The sequence below is a fragment of the Oryzias latipes genome, chromosome 3, assembly GCF_053564925.1.
Source record: "Oryzias latipes strain Hd-rR chromosome 3, Olatipes_Hd-rR_3.1".
NCBI lineage: Eukaryota > Metazoa > Chordata > Actinopteri > Beloniformes > Adrianichthyidae > Oryzias > Oryzias latipes.
In genome coordinates this window covers 42,243,486-42,264,228 of record NC_136239.1, presented here as the reverse complement: position 1 = coordinate 42,264,228, position 20,743 = coordinate 42,243,486, and the positions used below count along the sequence as shown (strand labels likewise).

Genomic DNA, 20,743 nt, shown 5'->3' with positions numbered 1-20,743 from the left:
ACGCCATGATCCACCAAAACACGCCAGAACACGCCATGACCCACAAACACGCCATGGCCCACTAAAACACGCCAGAACGCGCCATGACCCACAAACACGCCATGGCCCACCAAAACACGCCAGAACGCACCATGACCCACAAACACGCCATGGCCCACTAAAACACGCCAGAACGCGCCATGACCCACAAACACGCCATGGCCCACTAAAACACGCCAGAACGCGCCATGACCCACAAACACGCCATGACCCACCAAAACACGCCAGAACACGCCATGACCCACAAACACGCCATGGCCCACTAAAACACGCCAGAACGCGCCATGACCCACCAAAACACGCCAGAACGCGCCATGACCCACAAACACGCCATTACCCACCAAAACATGCCAAAACACGCCATGACTCACAAACATGCCAGAACACGCCATGGGCCACGAACACGCCAGATTAGCCATGACCCACCAAAACACGCCATGACCCACAAAAATGCCATGACCCACCAAAACACGCCATGATCCACCAAAACACGCCAGAACACGCCATGACCCACAAACACGCCATGGCCCACTAAAACACGCCAGAACGCGCCATGACCCACAAACACGCCATGGCCCACCAAAACACGCCAGAACGCACCATGACCCACAAACACGCCATGGCCCACTAAAACACGCCAGAACGCGCCATGACCCACAAACACGCCATGGCCCACTAAAACACGCCAGAACGCGCCATGACCCACAAACACGCCATGACCCACCAAAACACGCCAGAACACGCCATGACCCACAAACACGCCATGGCCCACTAAAACACGCCAGAACGCGCCATGACCCACAAACACGCCATGGCCCACCAAAACACGCCAGAACGCGCCATGACCCACAAACACGCCATGGCCCACTAAAACACGGCAGAACGCGCCATGACCCACAAACACGCCAGAACGCGCCATGACCCACCAAAACACGCCAGAACGCGCCATGACCCACAAACACGCCATGACCCACCAAAACACGCCAGAACACGCCATGACCCACAAACACGCCATGGCCCACTAAAACACGCCAGAACGCGCCATGGCCCACCAAAACACGCCATGGCCCACCAAAACACGCCAGAACGCGCCATGACCCACAAACACGCCATGGCCCACTAAAACACGGCAGAACGCGCCATGACCCACAAACACGCCAGAACGCGCCATGACCCACCAAAACACGCCAGAACGCGCCATGACCCACAAACACGCCATGACCCACAAACACGCCATGGCCCACCAAAACACGCCAGAACGCACCATGACCCACAAACACGCCATGGCCCACTAAAACACGCCAGAACGCGCCATGACCCACAAACACGCCATGGCCCACTAAAACACGCCAGAACGCGCCATGACCCACAAACACGCCATGACCCACCAAAACACGCCAGAACACGCCATGACCCACAAACACGCCATGGCCCACTAAAACACGCCAGAACGCGCCATGACCCACAAACACGCCATGGCCCACCAAAACACGCCAGAACGCGCCATGACCCACAAACACGCCATGGCCCACTAAAACACGGCAGAACGCGCCATGACCCACAAACACGCCAGAACGCGCCATGACCCACCAAAACACGCCAGAACGCGCCATGACCCACAAACACGCCATGACCCACCAAAACACGCCAGAACACGCCATGACCCACAAACACGCCATGGCCCACTAAAACACGCCAGAACGCGCCATGACCCACAAACACGCCATGGCCCACCAAAACACGCCAGAACGCGCCATGACCCACAAACACGCCATGGCCCACTAAAACACGGCAGAACGCGCCATGACCCACAAACACGCCAGAACGCGCCATGACCCACCAAAACACGCCAGAACGCGCCATGACCCACAAACACGCCATTACCCACCAAAACACGCCAAAACACGCCTTGACTCACAAACATGCCAGAACACGCCATGGGCCACGAACACGCCAGATTAGCCATGACCCACCAAAACACGCCATGACCCACAAAAATGCCATGACCCACCAAAACACGCCATGATCCACCAAAACACGCCAGAACACGCCATGACCCACAAACACGCCATGGCCCACTAAAACACGCCAGAACGCGCCATGACCCACAAACACGCCATGGCCCACCAAAACACGCCAGAACGCACCATGACCCACAAACACGCCATGGCCCACTAAAACACGCCAGAACGCGCCATGACCCACAAACACGCCATGGCCCACTAAAACACGCCAGAACGCGCCATGACCCACAAACACGCCATGACCCACCAAAACACGCCAGAACACGCCATGACCCACAAACACGCCATGGCCCACTAAAACACGCCAGAACGCGCCATGACCCACAAACACGCCATGGCCCACCAAAACACGCCAGAACGCGCCATGACCCACAAAAACGCCATGGCCCACCAAAACACGCCAGAACACGCCATGACCCACAAACACGCCATGGCCCACCAAAACACGCCAGAACGCGCCATGACCCACAAACATGCCAAAACACGCCATGACCCACAAACATGCCAGAACACGCCATGGCCCACGACCACACCAGAACATGCCATGACCCACCAAAACACGCCATGACCCATGAACACGCCAGAACACACCATGACCCACAAACACGCCATGGCCCACCAAAACACGCCATGTCCCACAAACATGCCAGAACATGGCATGACCCACCAAAACACGCCATGACCCACGAACACGCCAGAACACGCCATGACCCACCAAAACGCCAGAACACGCCATGACCCACAAACACGCTATGGCCCACCAAAACACGCCAAAACACGCCATGACCCACAAACATGCCAGAACACTCCATGGCCCAAGAACATGCCAGAATATGCCATGAACCACCAAAACGCCAGAACATGCCATGACCCACGAACATGCCAGAACACGCCATGACCCACAAACACGCCATGGCCCACCAAAACACGCCAGAACGCGCCATGACCCACAAACACCCCATGGCCCACCAAAACACGCCAGAACACGCCATGACCCACAAACACGCCATGGCCCACCAAAACACGCCAGAACGCGCCATGACCCACAAACATGCCATGGCCCACCAAAACACGCCATGATCCACAAACATGCCAAAACACGCCATGACCCACAAACATGCCAGAACACGCCATGGCCCACGACCACACCAGAACATGCCATGACCCACCAAAACACGCCATGACCCATGAACACGCCAGAACACGCCATGACCCACAAACACGCCATGGCCCACCAAAACACGCCATGTCCCACAAACATGCCAGAACATGGCATGACCCACCAAAACACGGCATGACCAACGAACACGCCAGAACACGCCATGACCCACCAAAACGCCAGAACACGCCATGACCCACAAACACGCTATGGCCCACCAAAACACGCCAAAACACGCCATGACCCACAAACATGCCAGAACACTCCATGGCCCAAGAACATGCCAGAATATGCCATGAACCACCAAAACGCCAGAACATGCCATGACCCACGAACATGCCAGAACACGCCATGACCCACAAACATGCCAGAACACGCCATGACCCACGAACATGCCATAACATTTATTTGTCTATTTTCTATTTGGTTTTCCTCCTCCTCTCTTGGTTCTCCTCCTCTTCTCTTTGGTTCTCCTCCTCCTCTCTTGATTATCCTCCTCCTCCTTTTGGTTCACCTCCTCCCTTTGGAAGTCCAGAGGAGTTCTTTCACACCTGCAGAACCAGGAGAACCATCAGAGGAAACCAGACCTGGATCAGACCAGAACCAGAGCTGGACCGGCGTTTCTGAGGATTTTCATTCCAAACATCGGGCCAGTTTCAGATCAGTCAGATGTTTCAGTTTTAGGGAGCGCTTCCCTCGTCAGGTTTTTAGGACTCGTTTCCTGCATTGGGGTCTTCTTCCTCAACCCCCCCCCCCTCCGCTCTCCACCGGATCCTGAAAGCCCCCCCTGAAGTTCAGGCTGGAGCTCAGAGGGACCCTGGTGCCGTTGTCCAGTCTTCCCTCTGGCTGTTGCTTCATTTCTTTCAGGTTCTAAACAGTCTAATCTTTGTGATGTCACAGGTCCAGAGCTCCGCCTCTAAAGGAAGTTCAGCAGGAAGTGATGGGGATGGTGACGGACAGATGAGTGGGATCACTTTGAGCTTCTCCTGAAGGTTTTCCCTGTTTCTAAATGTTTCTCTGTTTTTATCAGATTGTTTTTTTTATCCATATTTTGTATTATTATCAAAGTTTGATTGTGTGTTGGTTTGTGCGCATGTGTGTGCATGAACTGTAGTTGTGTTGATGTTGACATGTTGCATCTGAAGCTTTTTGGAGTCAACAGGTATGTGTGTGGACAGGCCCCGCCCCTTGTGACTAACATTTACACCAGACAGTAATGATGATGAACCTCCAGCATCTTGTTGCTGAATGATTGTACCCCCCCCCCCCGCTGTAATCATCCTCCAGGTCTCCTTAACCCCCCCATTCTCCCCCTTTCTTTGTGTCCCTACCCCCCCCTCTCCAACATCCCTCCCTTCTTTCCTCTTGTTCTTTTCCGTCCAACAAAAAGGAGACTAATGTCATTAATATAAAACAAATGAAGTTTTGTCTAAATGACAGAGGAGTTTATTCAAATACACTCCTATTGTGTCCAGGGATCCAGAATCCCTGTTGAAACAGTAACATCTGTGGAACAAAGAGGCCTTCAGCTCCTGTCTGCTCAGCTGTTAGACAGGTTCAGTAAATAAATAAAAATAAAAACCTGCGTGAATAAAGCGGATCGTCCGTCTCACCGAAGCTCTCCCCTCTGCGGCCTTCTGTGCCGGTTTCAGCGTCACCATGGCAACGTGAAGAATGCAGCGGCGCAGGAAGGCGCTTGGAGACGCGGCGTTATCATGATGCAGAGAGGATGGTGATCCTGTGAACCCCCCCCCACACATACACTTGTGGGTAATGGATTTTATCAGGCGAGAGCACGGGGCGAGTTTTGACGAGTCCCTGGGCTGCTCTGCTATTCCTTTTGAAATCGGTTTCTTCAGCGTCTTGTTGGAGTAGCCTGAGGCCATGGCCCTCCGAGATCACAATGTTGTTAATACAAACATGTCAAACGCACACCCAGCTGCTGCACAGAGGTGCCGGGATGTCAAGGTGTCAGCGTCCTGAAGTGTGAGTTACGCTTTAACATCCTAAGCGCCGCACTGACGGATGCGCCGCCGCTTTAATTTTTTAACATGACGCCGCCAACAAGAGCCGCCGAGGGGAGGGGGTGACGGCCGCCGCTCCTGCTTTGGTCTGAACTTTGGAGGAGCCCCCTGCAGGATTCATGACCGCCCCGCCAAGCGTAAGCCCCACCCCCCAAAGGCTGAAAGAGCAAACAGGAAACCTGGTCCCATTCTGAGCTGCAGCCAGGGGCGGTTCTACACTAACTGACTCCCCGGGCAAGTGACCCCCCACACACGCACAACTCCATGACATCCTTTTATGTTCCGTATTTTGATTTGGTCATTTTCCCCAAATGCATGAATTTCATTAAATGGTACTACAGGGGGGTCAAACTCAGTCCCACTGGGGGCCTAAATCCAGAACACGCTTTAGGTTTTGGGCCGAACAAGAAAAACATTTACTGAACACGCTAAAGCTAAACTTTTACACCTTTGAAACTGAACTTTTTGAACATAAATATGAATAAAAACAGGAATATGAATCCAGAATAAATCAAGTTAAACCTTAATTAACATTTAATATTTTGCTCTCCATAAAATCATACAAACATGAAGATGCTGCAGAACCAAACAAAGCCTGGAAATATTAATAATTAGAAATAAATCTAGTCATTCTGTTTTCTTTGCTCTTTTGTCATTTTTTACAGCTGGACTCCTGCAGCGTTTTTAGCAATCAGTTCATGTCTTGGTGTGTGACGTCCATCAGAGAAAACCTGTTATTGTGAAAATCCTGTTTAGAAATGTCTCAGAAAACATTACAAACTAAATCATAGAACTCATTTTGTGCAACACCAACAGTAGAAATCCTCCATAAACCTCCATCCTCTCAGAAACAAATGATCTGTAGTTTATTTATGATCTGCAGCTGTTTTCCTGCATTAGCTGCGCCCCCGCTGCCTGAGCCCCCTGCCCCTCCCTGTTTCCTTCACGCACATTTAAGGCGCCTTTGTAACTCTTGTGCTAACCTAGGCCCTTCAACATTGGGATTGGGGTCATCTAGACCCACTAGACAGTGCTCTGAACCTTTTTTCTTCAATGATTTGTGATCTTCACTGGTGTCCATGGATTACATGAAATCTTTCCACCTTTATCCACCTTTGTCATGGTAGGGAGAACACCTCAATGGAAGGGGGGGGGGGGGGTCATCTAAGATAGCACAAGGGTTAAAGAGCGTGCAGCTTCAGGGGCGCCGATTTGCAGGCTTCAGGCCGTTACGAACTCTGATATGATAGATAACAGATTTTTTTGTTTTTGTTTCCAATCTCTGAGCCGCCGCCCCCTTTAAATTTGCACCCCAGGCAATCGCCCGTATGGCCCGTGCCTAAAACCCCTATTGGCTGCAGCAGACGTGAGAACGTGACCACGTTCCTGCAGCCTCCTTTCACGTTCTGCTAGGAGCTAAAACCACGGCGTGCTGCCGCCGTCACTCTGATCTGTATGTGGGGTTTGGTTTTGGTGATATGCAGTAGCGTTTACGTTAATCAGCTGAATCTGAACGGCGAGCTGAAATGACAGTCAGCGCGTAAACGATTACAGTAGTTCGGAGAGCGAGTTGTTTCACTGTTGCCGGCGACGTCTCAGGTGTTAAAGGCTTGAACCTTTGTCACTGACGGGCTGTTTAGCTAAAATATAAGTATTGCTAAAAACTTTTAGAGGATTTTTTTTACTCCACATGTATCGGGTTTTCCTCTGTTTTGCTTCGTTAAACTGTTGGCATAATTCTATTTTTCCTCTTTTCTTGATGGTAAATGTCATATGAAGTCTTCCACATCAGCCTCACTGTAACATCTGTACTATAACTTTAGTGTTATAAAGCTGTTTTTTTGGTTGTTTTCACCAGATTATCCGATTACTGAGATAACCCACTAAGCAGGTTCAGGTGAGGGTCCACCTGCACTGTTGTCCTGGTCTCTTCTGATTGGTTGGTGCTCTGGTTTTGTGCTGGTTATCTCTGATTGGCTGGCTGCTCAGAGGTGGGATCCAAACCGTTTTCCTGCCCCCAGCTGCACAGACCTGCCACGCCTGTTTGATTAGCCACACCCCCTTCATTATGGAGTCAGACGCTGCACCAATGACAGGATCAGAACGGACAGATTCAAACGCCTGGATGAATCTGGATGATCCCACCTGCAGGGATTACCTGCAGCAGGGGGCGTGGCCTGTCTGATTGACCTGAGGCGTGGAACACATCCTTTTTAAAAGTAAAGACAGAACTTTAAGCGTTTCTCGCTGAATGAATCAGCCGTAACCCCCTGACCAGCAGAGAAAACGCATTTGTTCATTCAAAATCGTTTTAAATCCACAAAAACTACAATTCCCAGAGCCTCGCCCCCACATATTTGGTATCCGTGAAAAGTCCTGAATGTCCTTTGCAGAGACCAAAATGGTTCACTAGTTGTCCTCCACAGAGGCTGAACTGCATGATCCACCGCGTAAAAACGGTGATGCTAAAGTCGGTGAAAACATGAGAAACTGAAGAAACTTGAGATGAACCTGAAGGAAGTCCAGGTCCTGAGAGCAGACGTCCTCGGTGAAGCCTGACGTCTGTCCTCCTATGAAGACCTAATGCTTTATTGACGCGTCAGCGCCGGCGGTGTTCACACGTCTCTCTTCTGAGGACCAGCTGGAGTCTGCAGGACCAGCAAATGACCATCAGAGGCCTCTGCTGCACACGCTCAGGACCTGTCACTCCCCATGACCGTCTCCGCTGAGGTGGAGGCGTCTCACATCTGTGACGGGCGTGGGTTATCGCGGTTACCTGATGCGTTCTGTCATGTCTTTCGGTTGCCTGAGCAGGCGTTTGTGTCGGCGCGCTGGCTCGGGGGCGTGGGAGCGTTGATCTGCATCAGCTGTGGCTGCTCTCCACCTGCCAGCTCCTCTCCATGACATCTGAAGTGAGCCGGACCGTCGGCGTTCACACATGAGAGCAGCGGAGGAGCTGGAAGCGCCGACCTGCTCGCTGACCTGAGCCACAGCCTCTTCGCCGTCCTCCATCCGTCCCTCAGCCTCCTCGCCGTCCTCCATCGACGTGACTCTGTTGTCATGGAACCACTTGCAGATCTAGAACAGGAACCTCGAGGTTCAGCTTTAGTTTTTCGGAGGCAAGGAAACTTCTACACTAAAATATCAAAAGAACTTTAGAGCCAAACTAGGAATATAGAACAATTTGTCATGTGCGGGGGGAGGCTCGAGAGACGGTTGGACCCAGTAGCAGAGGCGGAGGCAGACGGTTCAGGGACAAGGGGGTTTAATGCAAAACAACAAACAAAAGGCGCTGCAGAGCAGGATTACAAAACAAAAACAAAAACTTACTTGGCGTGGCATGAAACATGGAGACAAGACAAGAAGACGTGATCAACATGAGCAGAAGGTAATGGACCAGCACAGGAGGAAGGCAGAGACAAGACTTATATACAGACAGGGCAGACAAGACACAGGTGAACACGATTAGGGCAGATGGGGACCAAAGGAAGTAAAACTCAAGAAACATGACAAGACAGGAAACCTTTCAAAATAAAACAGGAAACAGAACCAAACAAGACAGAACAAGAACTAAAGCGAAAAACAAGACACAACAAACTGAAACCATGACACAATTACTATCAATCACTAAGATAAAACATTAAAGTTTTCATGAAACTGCATAAAACTTAATTAATAAATGTTCACATTTATGAGAAAAACGGTTAACAAAATTTAAGAATAAAGAACGAAACCTAGAAACTAAATTTAAGGCAGATTTAAGATCGTCTGGTCGTTGGATCCTCTGGTCATTAGATTGTTAGATGTTTGACAAAGAACATAAAGTTTCCATTGTACTGTCATCTTCTAGGTGCCACTTCTGTTTTCAATAACAAAGATAATCATACAATCAGTCTGTTATCCATTCACTGTGGTGGGAGGGGGGTGTTCTGACGGCTCTGCCCCCCATCAATGCTCTGGGTCTTCTGTCTTTATGTTCTAACAAGTAAAACTACGACGGGGGTCACAAAAAACAAGACCACATGCAGGGAACAATCTGGAGGGGGGAGGGGTCACAGTTGTTTGATGTCTATTTAAAAATTTGAAAACTATCCATCATGACGTCCAGAAGTTAATTGGATGCTGAAGGTTCTTTAATGTTTCTATTCTTTGTTCCGTTTATGGAGAACCACTGTGAGATAAACACAAAGTTAGCTGTTAAGCTACATTTACACTGTTCGCCTCGGCCTCTACATACAAAACCGGCGTTCATTGATCGAAGTTCAACCGGTTGAACCTTTGATGCTAAACCACCAAAATGAACTTTGAACAATCAGGGACGGGGATTTGGTTATGTGATTGAAACACGGAAGAACTAACCGTTGTAAACATGATCACAGAGGAGAAATGAATAATTATGGTCTGTGTCCGGCAGGATTAACATGACGCAGAGTCTTTCGCTGATCGGAACAGAGCCGTGTAAGAAAATTCCGGAGCAAAGTCCAGCAGATCGGCGCCGCTACGACATGTCACACCAACGGAAGGTGGAGGCCGTGAGCTAGGAAACACTAGAAACACAGAAGACGACAACTCTCCTCCCCGCCTGTCTGCTGAGTGAACACCACCAGCTGAACGCACGTCCATGAACCGTGTGGCGTGCTCAAGAACACGCCACACGCAGCCGGCGTGAATGCAGCATCACAGAGGAAGAACCTTCAGACGATGATGAAGATGAAGAACCAGACGAGAACCATGGAGATCAAAGGTAACCTAAAAAATCATTCCTGCACTGACAGTCAGCAGCTGGCAGAGAGTCATGGTGGTGGTGGTGGTGGTGGTGGTGGTGGGGGGGGGTAAAAGGCTGACTCCCACCTCAGGATGGGGGGGTTGAAGATGGGGCAGCTGGGGGCACGTTTCTGCCTAATTATGAGAGTGTCGGAACCAAATGGTTCAAGAATGGTGAGCTCCCTAATCCACTTACAGATGACTGAGAGCTGTGGGGGTGGGAGCTGTGTGGGAGGGGTCCGCTGGACGTTAGCCCCCCCAGCTCAACAGCAGGTCTGCTCACAGGTCATTGAACTCCCTCTTTCTGCTCCTTTCTTCCATCATCTTCACCCCCGTCACCTGTACCCTGCGCCTCCAAAGGGGGGGAGGGGGGGTGTAGACAGAGAGCCCTCCCCAGACCCCTCCCATCCAAGAAAAGTTTTTTAAAACACTCACTTTACTGCAGAAATGTTTCAAGTTGAGCCCAAAGATGCAGAAAAAAACAAAACGGCAAAAAGTAGAATTCTGGTTGAACTAGAAAGTGATAACCACACGCCATTTCTTAAACACGTTAGACCCGGTCTGCACCTGACCCGGTTGGGGTTATGGTTTGGGTTTGGTTAAAGCTGCAACCAACCACATTTATCCTGGGAAGCACTTCAAACAGGCGATGCAGTAGTGATTCCACGTGGCCCACTGGAATTTCCATCCGTTATGGTGCTTGGTCCCAATAACTAAAATGTGTGTAAATGTGTGTAGGTAGGCTGCACAAAAAGTCACAAATTTATCGTTATCTTGATATCAAGCTGTGCAATACGCAAGACGGCGACCATTGCGATAAACGGTGACCTTAAAAACAGCTGCTAAAATGACCGGTTCCGTTTCCTCGTTAGTTGACCCGTTACGTTTCCTTGTTGGTTGACCGGTTCCGTTTCCTCGTTGGGTGACCAGTTCCGTTTCCTCGTTGGATGACCGGTTCCGTTTCCTCGTTGGTTGACCGGTTCCGTTTCCTCATTGAATGACCGGTTCCGTTTCCTCATTGAATGACCGGTTCTGATCCTCGTTAGTTGACCGGTTCTGTTTCCTCGTTGGTTGACCGGTTCCGTTTCCTCGTTGGTTGACCGGTTCCGTTTCCTTGTTGGATGACCGCTTCTGTTTCCTCGGTTTACTGGTTCCGATTCCTCGTTGGTTGACCGGTTCTGTTTCTTCTTTGGATGACCGTTTCCATTTCCTCGTTGGTTGACCGGTTCCGTTTCCTCTTGGTTGACCGGTTCCGTTTCCTTGTTGGATGACCGCTTCTGTTTCCTCGGTTTACTGGTTCCGTTTCCTCGTTGGTTGACCGGTTCCGTTTCTTCGTTGGATGACCGTTTCCATTTCCTCGTTGGTTGAACGGTTCCGTTTCCTCGTTGGTTGACCGGTTCCGTTTCCTCGTTGGTTGACCGGTTCCGTTTCCTCGTTGGATGACCGCTTCTGTTTCCTGGGTTTACTGGTTCCGATTCCTCGTTGGTTGACCGGTTCCGTTTCTTCGTTGGATGACCGTTTCCATTTCCTCATTGAATGACCGGTTCCGTTTCCTCGTTAGTTGAACGGTTCCGTTTCCTCGTTAGTTGAACGGTTCAGTTTCCTCGTTGGATGACCGGTTCCGTTTCTTCGTTGGATGACCGTTTCCATTTCCTCGTTGGTTGACCGGTTCCGTTTCCTCGTTGGTTGACCGGTTCCGTTTCCTCGTTGGATGACCGCTTCTGTTTCCTCGGTTTACTGGTTCCGATTCCTCGTTGGATGACCGGTTCCGTTTCTTCGTTGGATGACCGTTTCCATTTCCACGTTGGTTGACCGGTTCCGTTTCCTCGTTGGTTGACCGGTTCCGTTTCCTCGTTGGATGACCGCTTCTGTTTCCTCGGTTTACTGGTTCCAATCCTCGTTGGATGACCGGTTCCGTTTCCTCGTTGGTTGACCGGTTCCGTTTCCTCGTTGGATGACCGGTTCCGTTTCCTCGTTGGTTGACTGGTTCCGTTTCCTCGTTGGTTGATTGGTTCCGTTTCCTCGTTGGATGACCGGTTCCGTTTCCTCGTTGGTTGACAGGTTCCGTTTCCTCATTGAATGACCGGTTCTGTTTCCTCGTTGGTTGACCGGTTCCGTTTCCTCATTGAATGACCGGTTCCGTTTCCTCGTTAGTTGACCCGTTACGTTTCCTTGTTGGTTGACCGGTTCCGTTTCCTCGTTGGGTGACCAGTTCCGTTTCCTCGTTGGATGACCGGTTCCGTTTCCTCGTTGGTTGACCGGTTCCGTTTCCTCATTGAATGACCGGTTCCGTTTCCTCATTGAATGACCGGTTCTGATCCTCGTTAGTTGACCGGTTCTGTTTCCTCGTTGGTTGACCGGTTCCGTTTCCTCGTTGGTTGACCGGTTCCGTTTCCTTGTTGGATGACCGCTTCTGTTTCCTCGGTTTACTGGTTCCGATTCCTCGTTGGTTGACCGGTTCTGTTTCTTCTTTGGATGACCGTTTCCATTTCCTCGTTGGTTGACCGGTTCCGTTTCCTCTTGGTTGACCGGTTCCGTTTCCTTGTTGGATGACCGCTTCTGTTTCCTCGGTTTACTGGTTCCGTTTCCTCGTTGGTTGACCGGTTCCGTTTCTTCGTTGGATGACCGTTTCCATTTCCTCGTTGGTTGAACGGTTCCGTTTCCTCGTTGGTTGACCGGTTCCGTTTCCTCGTTGGTTGACCGGTTCCGTTTCCTCGTTGGATGACCGCTTCTGTTTCCTGGGTTTACTGGTTCCGATTCCTCGTTGGTTGACCGGTTCCGTTTCTTCGTTGGATGACCGTTTCCATTTCATCGTTGGTTGAACGGTTTCGTTTCCTCGTTGGATGACCGCTTCTGTTTCCTCGGTTTACTGGTTCCGATTCCTCGTTGGTTGACCGGTTCTGTTTCTTCTTTGGATGACCGTTTCCATTTCCTTGTTGGTTGACCGGTTCCGTTTCCTCGTTGGTTGTCCGGTTCCGTTTCCTTGTTGGATGACCGCTTCTGTTTCCTCGTTGGTTGTCCGGTTCCGTTTCCTTGTTGGATGACCGCTTCTGTTTCCTTGGTTTACTGGTTCCGTTTCCTCGTTGGATGACCGGTTCCGTTTCCTCGTTGGTTGACCGGGTCCGTTTCCTCGTTGGATGACCGGTTCCGTTTCCTCGTTGGTTGACTGGTTCCGTTTCCTCGTTGGTTGATGGGTTCCGTTTCCTCGTTGGATGACCGGTTCCGTTTCCTCGTTAGTTGACCGGTTCCGTTTCCTCATTGAATGACCGGTTATGTTTCCTCGTTAGTTGACCGGTTCCGTTTCCTCGTTGGATGACCGGTTCCGTTTCCTCGTTGGTTGACTGGTTCCGTTTCCTCGTTGGTTGATTGGTTCCGTTTCCTCGTTGGATGACCGGTTCCGTTTCCTCGTTGGTTGACCGGTTCCGTTTCCTCATTGAATGACCGGTTCCGTTTCCTCGTTAGTTGAACGGTTCCGTTTCCTCGTTAGTTGAACGGTTCAGTTTCCTCGTTGGATGACCGGTTCCGTTTCTTCGTTGGATGACCGTTTCCATTTCCTCGTTGGTTGACCGGTTCCGTTTCCTCGTTGGTTGACCGGTTCCGTTTCCTCGTTGGATGACCGCTTCTGTTTCCTCGGTTTACTGGTTCCGATTCCTCGTTGGATGACCGGTTCCGTTTCTTCGTTGGATGACCGTTTCCATTTCCACGTTGGTTGACCGGTTCCGTTTCCTCGTTGGTTGACCGGTTCCGTTTCCTCGTTGGATGACCGCTTCTGTTTCCTCGGTTTACTGGTTCCAATCCTCGTTGGATGACCGGTTCCGTTTCCTCGTTGGTTGACCGGTTCCGTTTCCTCGTTGGATGACCGGTTCCGTTTCCTCGTTGGTTGACTGGTTCCGTTTCCTCGTTGGTTGATTGGTTCCGTTTCCTCGTTGGATGACCGGTTCCGTTTCCTCGTTGGTTGACAGGTTCCGTTTCCTCATTAAATGACCGGTTCTGTTTCCTCGTTGGTTGACCGGTTCCGTTTCCTCATTGAATGACCGGTTCCGTTTCCTCGTTAGTTGAACGGTTCCGTTTCCTCGTTAGTTGAACGGTTCCGTTTCTTCGTTGGGTGACCGTTTCCATTTCCTCGTTGGATAACCGGTTCCGTTTCCTCGTTGGTTGACCGGTTCCGTTTCCTTGTTGGTTGAACGGTTCTGTTTCCTCGTTAGTTGAACGGTTCCGTTTCCTCGTTAGTTGAACGGTTCCGTTTCCTCGTTAGTTGAACGGTTCCGTTTCCTCGTTGGATGACCGTTTCCATTTCCTCGTTGGATAACCGGTTCCGTTTCCTCGTTGGTTGACCGGTTCCGTTTCCTTGTTGGATGACCGTTTCCATTTCCTCGTTGATTGAACGGTTCTGTTTCCTCGTTAGTTGACTGGTTCCGTTTCCTCGTTGGTTGATTGGTTCCGTTTCCTCGTTGGATGACCGGTTCCGTTTCCTCGTTGGTTGACAGGTTCCGTTTCCTCATTGAATGACCGGTTCTGTTTCCTCGTTGGTTGACCGGTTCCGTTTCCTCATTGAATGACCGGTTCCGTTTCCTCGTTAGTTGACCCGTTACGTTTCCTTGTTGGTTGACCGGTTCCGTTTCCTCGTTGGGTGACCAGTTCCGTTTCCTCGTTGGATGACCGGTTCCGTTTCCTCGTTGGTTGACCGGTTCCGTTTCCTCATTGAATGACCGGTTCCGTTTCCTCATTGAATGACCGGTTCTGATCCTCGTTAGTTGACCGGTTCTGTTTCCTCGTTGGTTGACCGGTTCCGTTTCCTCGTTGGTTGACCGGTTCCGTTTCCTTGTTGGATGACCGCTTCTGTTTCCTCGGTTTACTGGTTCCGATTCCTCGTTGGTTGACCGGTTCTGTTTCTTCTTTGGATGACCGTTTCCATTTCCTCGTTGGTTGACCGGTTCCGTTTCCTCTTGGTTGACCGGTTCCGTTTCCTTGTTGGATGACCGCTTCTGTTTCGTCGGTTTACTGGTTCCGTTTCCTCGTTGGTTGACCGGTTCCGTTTCTTCGTTGGATGACCGTTTCCATTTCCTCGTTGGTTGAACGGTTCCGTTTCCTCGTTGGTTGACCGGTTCCGTTTCCTCGTTGGTTGACCGGTTCCGTTTCCTCGTTGGATGACCGCTTCTGTTTCCTGGGTTTACTGGTTCCGATTCCTCGTTGGTTGAACGGTTCTGTTTCCTCGTTAGTTGAACGGTTCCGTTTCCTCGTTAGTTGAACGGTTCCGTTTCTTCGTTGGATGACGGTTTCCATTTCCTCGTTTGTTGAACTGTTCCGTTTCCTCGTTGGTTGATTGGTTCCGTTTCCTCGTTGGATGACCGGTTCCGTTTCCTCGTTGGTTGACAGGTTCCGTTTCCTCATTGAATGACCGGTTCTGTTTCCTCGTTGGTTGACCGGTTCCGTTTCCTCATTGAATGACCGGTTCCGTTTCCTCGTTAGTTGAACGGTTCCGTTTCCTCGTTAGTTGAACGGTTCCGTTTCTTCGTTGGGTGACCGTTTCCTTTTCCTCGTTGGATAACCGGTTCCGTTTCCTCGTTGGTTGACCGGTTCCGTTTCCTTGTTGGTTGAACGGTTCTGTTTCCTCGTTAGTTGAACGGTTCCGTTTCCTCGTTAGTTGAACGGTTCCGTTTCCTCGTTAGTTGAACGGTTCCGTTTCCTCGTTGGATGACCGTTTCCATTTCCTCGTTGGATAACCGGTTCCGTTTCCTCGTTGGTTGACCGGTTCCGTTTCCTTGTTGGATGACCGTTTCCATCTCCTCGTTGGTTGAACGGTTCTGTTTCCTCGTTAGTTGAACGGTTCCGTTTCCTCGTTAGTTGAACGGTTCCGTTTCTTCGTTGGATGACCGTTTCCATTTCCTCGTTGGTTGAACGGTTCCGTTTCCTCGTTAGTTGAACGGTTCCGTTTCCTCGTTGGATGACCGGTTCCGTTTCCTCGTTGGATGACCGTTTCCTCGCTGGATGACCGGTTCCGTTTCCTCGTTGGATGACCGTTTCCTCGTTGGATGACCGGTTCCGCTTCCTCGTTGGTTGATTGGTTCCGCTTCCTCGTTGAATGACCGGTTCTGAAAATGTTGTCGTTTGTGTCCTCGTACCGCATGAACAAAGACTCGGCCTCTTTGATCCTGAGTGTCTTCTGCGTGGACTCCAGGCTGAGCGGCTCGGAATCGAACCTCCGGGGGCTGAAAGTTTTGAAGAGCAGCTTCCAGACGGAGCCGTGCTGAAAGCTCAGAAAATTGTTGTGAAATTGTGGGCAGATTTACAAAATGATCCCAAAGGACGGTTGGACTTCAAAAGTGACATCAAAATACTGGGATTCAACACATCCATCTTTCAAAGTTTGTAATATTTGATGGAAGCGCCTTTAGCATTCATGTAAACAACACCGATGTGACCAAAGCGGCGTGATGCCGGCCTTTGATCCCGGCGCCTGGGCTTTGATCTGCCGCGCAGAGTAAACCATGTCTTTTCCGGGGGGGATGGAGCAGCGCGGCGCGGTAACGGCGCTGCCAGCATTAGCTAAACATGGACTTATGCCGCAGATCCAAAGCACAAACACAGAGCTCGACAAATTAACTAAACATACTTACCAGCCTCTCATGTTCGGGGCCTCGTGCCCTGAGAGGCTTGACAAATTCAGAGCCCCCCCCCCCGCATGTGGATTAATGGAGGAGGGCAGACACGAGTTCTGATGATAGGAGGAGGAGACCGCAAAGAGCCGGGAAGATGACAGCCGCTGACCCGATACTTCTGACTCCTTCCACCTCCTCCGACAAGTGCGGCGTTCTACCACCGGCGCAGTCGCAGATCATTTGTGCTAATTGGCTTTGAAGGCAATTAGAGCAGAGAGACGACACTGAGGACGGATGCAGCCGAGGAATGAAATGCATATTGATGGCCAGCATCAAAGCGGGCCTCTTTGAAGTGCTGCTGCCGTGTCAGCGTGTGGTAGAGGAAACCGGACAGCAGACAGGTTCTGCAGACGCGCACGGCTGCTGCTGGAGAGGTCAACCACTCCACAGCGGTGCGGCGGCTGCACGCGCTCAGAGGAAAGTTCCACTTGATCCCTGCTTGGTGATGGAGAGAGGGACGGCCGCTGAGACACACTGAACCCTGAGGAGAATAGTGTTTAGCTGAAGAAACGCACACTTACTGCTAACGATGACAGAAGAACACGCCAAAATAAAAGTCCCAGCAACCCAAATATGCTAAATTATGGTGCAGCAGATTATCTGAAGCTCAACGCACAAAATAAAAGACAAGAAAAGCTGAAATAAGCTGTAAAGACCATGAAAATGATGTTTTTGTGGCTTTTTTCTGATCATGGACGACATTTATAAAGAAGATTTTCTGAGGATTTCTTTACTCAAATACGATTCAGGAGCAAACGAAAAAATGCTGATGTATTTGTGACGCAGCAACTGAAAGGGGCGGGGCCACACGCTCCCTGCTCCGCCCCTTTCTGATACAGACCAACAGATCCATGAACGTCTGAGCTGGAATCTGGATCAGAACCGATGTTGCTGCTGGTTTTGATGCACCGCTAATGTTAGAATGGGGGGGGGGGGCTTGCAGGAGAGAGCATAAGCAAAGGAATGATGGGAAATGAGGGCAGGCTTACTTCACACCAGCAGTCCCGCCCACACCTCAGAAGTGAGTTGGTGATCGGTCTAGTTAGGTCTGGAACTGAGGAGCTCCATTAACCACATTTAGCAAAATAAAATAAAGATATCTTGTAGAATTGCTTTTATGCGACTTTTAAACAAATATGTCAGAGAAGTTCCCCTTTTCATGCAGGAGCTGCTTTCTTTCTGTTAGTGAGGAGCCGATTAATCGTAGACATAGATACACTAGAGATGAGGGTCTGTTCCTGTCTGTGTTTCCACAGACGGAGCGGTGGACGGTGGTGAGTTCGTCCTTCGCTTTCATGGATGCTGGTTCGTTCTGCAGGCGTGCGGCGCTGCCTCAGCCGCCCTCGGCCCTCTGCGTCTGTCATCCCCACTCAGCGGCTGAGCGCCCCCCCTCACCCGCAGGAGCAAGCAGGCAGTAACCCCGGGGAGCGCGCTCACGGAGGCGGGGGCGCGTGGTCAGGTCGGTCCTGGACAGCAGCAAACGCGGCGTTCCTTCGGGCTCCACGCTCAGCTCCGTTCCTCTCTGTGACCTCTGATGGGCGGGGTCACCACAGTATCAGCATCACGCCGGACGCCACAGGCCGGCCCTGCAGAGCGCGGTCGCTCCCCCTTACAGACGCAGTGTGAATCCAATTACCCGCTTTGTCTCTGAGAGGAGTGCATGATGGGAAACTCGGGCGGGGGGACAACACGGCTGTCAGTGTGATTCCACAGACGTCCTGACGGGCTTTGAATCAGCAGCACTTCCAAAATAAAAGCCTGAGCCACAGTCAGCAGCACGTCTCCTCCTGTGCAAACAAAAAGCCTTTTGTTGAGAGGAAGTCCAGGAGGAGAGCGCCTCCTTCAGGAAGGCCACGGTGATTATTGGATTGGGTTCCTCCTCTGGTTCTGATCTGCAGTGCCTTCTTAGAACCGTGCTCTTTGGGTTACTGTGCTTAGCCGGGTCCAAATGACCCCATCTGCTTCTCAAAGGGAGCTGCCACCAACCAGACCACCGGAGACCACCTGGACCCCAGTTCAACCCTCGGGTCAGGATCTGTGCGGCGACAGGAGCCTTCAGGCCTTCCTGGAGGAGGGATTCTGCTTCTTCTGTGTTGGGGGGGGTTGAACTTTGAATTTCATCTTAACCTCTCATGGTTTTGGTCTAAAACCGCCTCTATCGTGTGAATAAATCCCTCAGGTTCTTTGCCAAAAATTCCCCTTGAATCCGTCTGTGAAAGCGGGACGAGCAGGAATGCTTTCGCTTCCTCGCCATGCGTCCACACGGGGGGGACGTGTTCCTGCCTGCATGCATCACGCTGTTTCCTGAGGACGCTGCTAAGTGCTACAGCGAGCTAACGGCCCTGATTTATTTTGGTCTCCCAGCTTTGGAGGCTTTTCTCTGACAGGAGCTCCAGACACGTTCTGCCTCACAGCAAAGTAAATTTCACAGACTCCTGTTTCTGCGGCTGCTTCTCTGGAGCCCAACTTATCGATCCCCCCCCCACCCCCCACCCCCCCACTTCTGAAAAATACATCTGAACAGGCCCCGAGCTATCTGACACTGCTGAGGGCCCCGGCTCACACGGGCCGCTCTGGGGCCCCCTGGGTTCTTCCAAGGACCCCGAGCAGGAGTCCTCTGGCAGGAGGAGAGGTCAGGGGTTATCCTGTTGGGTGGTGTCCCCCTCCCCCGATGCTTTCATCCAAACATGTCTCCAACCCCCTCCATGGTCTGTGGAAGTTGAAAATGGGTAGAGCCGCTTCCTTCAGGGCTCCGTCCCGTACTGCTCTTCTTATCAGCCTCTCCTTTGGGAGGCAGCTCCAGAACCTCATCCTGTCAGAACCGCCCCCCTTACCTCAACCCTTTCAGGATCGGTTCCTCTCCGGATCGACGAGGAACTGATGTCTTTTCTGACTCGTAAATGTAGCCTGATATGTGGGTCAACCAAGCTCTGCTAAAACATTAGCATGCTTTATGCTAATATGCTCTGAACAACTGCTAGCACTAGGTGGCAGTTCGTTTTTCTACGCTTCAACTAAAGCTGTCCTTATCTGTAAAGGATTTCTTTATCATCAGATAAACACAGCATCATGCTAACAGTACCAACGTTATCACACTTCTAAATATTTGGTTGTTTTGTGGCTAAAACAGTAGCGTTAGCTAGTAGCTAATGTTAACATCAGGATGTTTGCCACCTGGTGCTAGCATTAGCTAGTAACTAACTTGTATTGTTTTTATTTACAGGTTACTTCAATATGACTTTTCATAATTTATTCATTAAGTGTTTAATCGGTTTAAAAACAGCTGAAAATGGTCATAACCCACCTGCTCTGCCCGCTCCTCCAGGGTGTACCTGCCTTCGCCCCACAGTGGCTGGATAGGCTCCAGCAACCCTGTGACCCTGAAAGGGATCAAATGGGTTTGGGAAATGGATGGATGGATGGAATGCACAGGATTTGTGTTTGCCAGGTATTTGTTCTTTGTAAACCAAACTTGTAGAAATCTAGAAACGTCACCAATACCTCCAGGAGGAGACGGTACTTGCTAACTGGAACCATAGAAATGGTGACGGGGTTGCAGGTCCAACACCGTGGCAGTGAAGGCTGTAAGCCCACAGTTGTTGTGTTTCATCAGCAGGTTGTTTTCAGGCTGCAGAGCCTCATGAATGATGCAGTCCTGTGGACTCACCTGCTCCCCGGTGGGGGTCAGAGGTTGTTGCTGTGTGAAGTTTCTGTATTGATGCGTTTGTCCCCAGGTGGTGCATTGATGTATTTGACTGACTTTCCTTGGACAGGTGAGCAGCTGACTGTCTGTCCAATGTTGTTAGGTTGTTTTGTACATGACCGTGTCAGACGCTGATCGCATCCATGTTTGTGGTTGGAGGAGCATGACCAAACACGGCATCCGGGGAAAAACGCGTCCTGACCGCTGGAGACACGGACTCTACAGGTCTGCAGACGACAGCATCAGTTCATCCTCTGAAGGACTTTAGAGTCCAGAGGATTTATGTGGACTGATGTGTGAAATCAGTCCATGCATCCACCCATCCAACCATCCATCCACCCATCCATCCATCCATCCATCCATCCACCCAT

At 50.9% G+C, this 20,743-nt stretch overlaps 2 long non-coding RNA genes across 2 annotated transcripts in view; one reads left to right on the top strand and one right to left on the bottom strand.

The window, feature by feature from the left end:
- LOC110014664 (uncharacterized) overlaps positions 1–9,798 on the top strand; it is a 24,252-nt gene extending 14,454 nt beyond the window's left edge. Inside the window, exons 2-3 of the long non-coding RNA XR_002873011.2 lie at positions 4,123–4,214; positions 9,661–9,798. This is a non-coding gene — a long non-coding RNA (uncharacterized LOC110014664). The remainder of the gene's footprint in view (positions 1–4,122; positions 4,215–9,660) is intronic.
- LOC144991060 (uncharacterized) lies at positions 6,998–20,743 on the bottom strand. Its single transcript, XR_013654980.1, has 4 exons — positions 20,337–20,743; positions 20,171–20,251; positions 19,974–20,049; positions 6,998–8,324 (listed from the first exon to the last, which is right to left on the bottom strand). It is a non-coding gene; the product is annotated as an uncharacterized LOC144991060 (long non-coding RNA).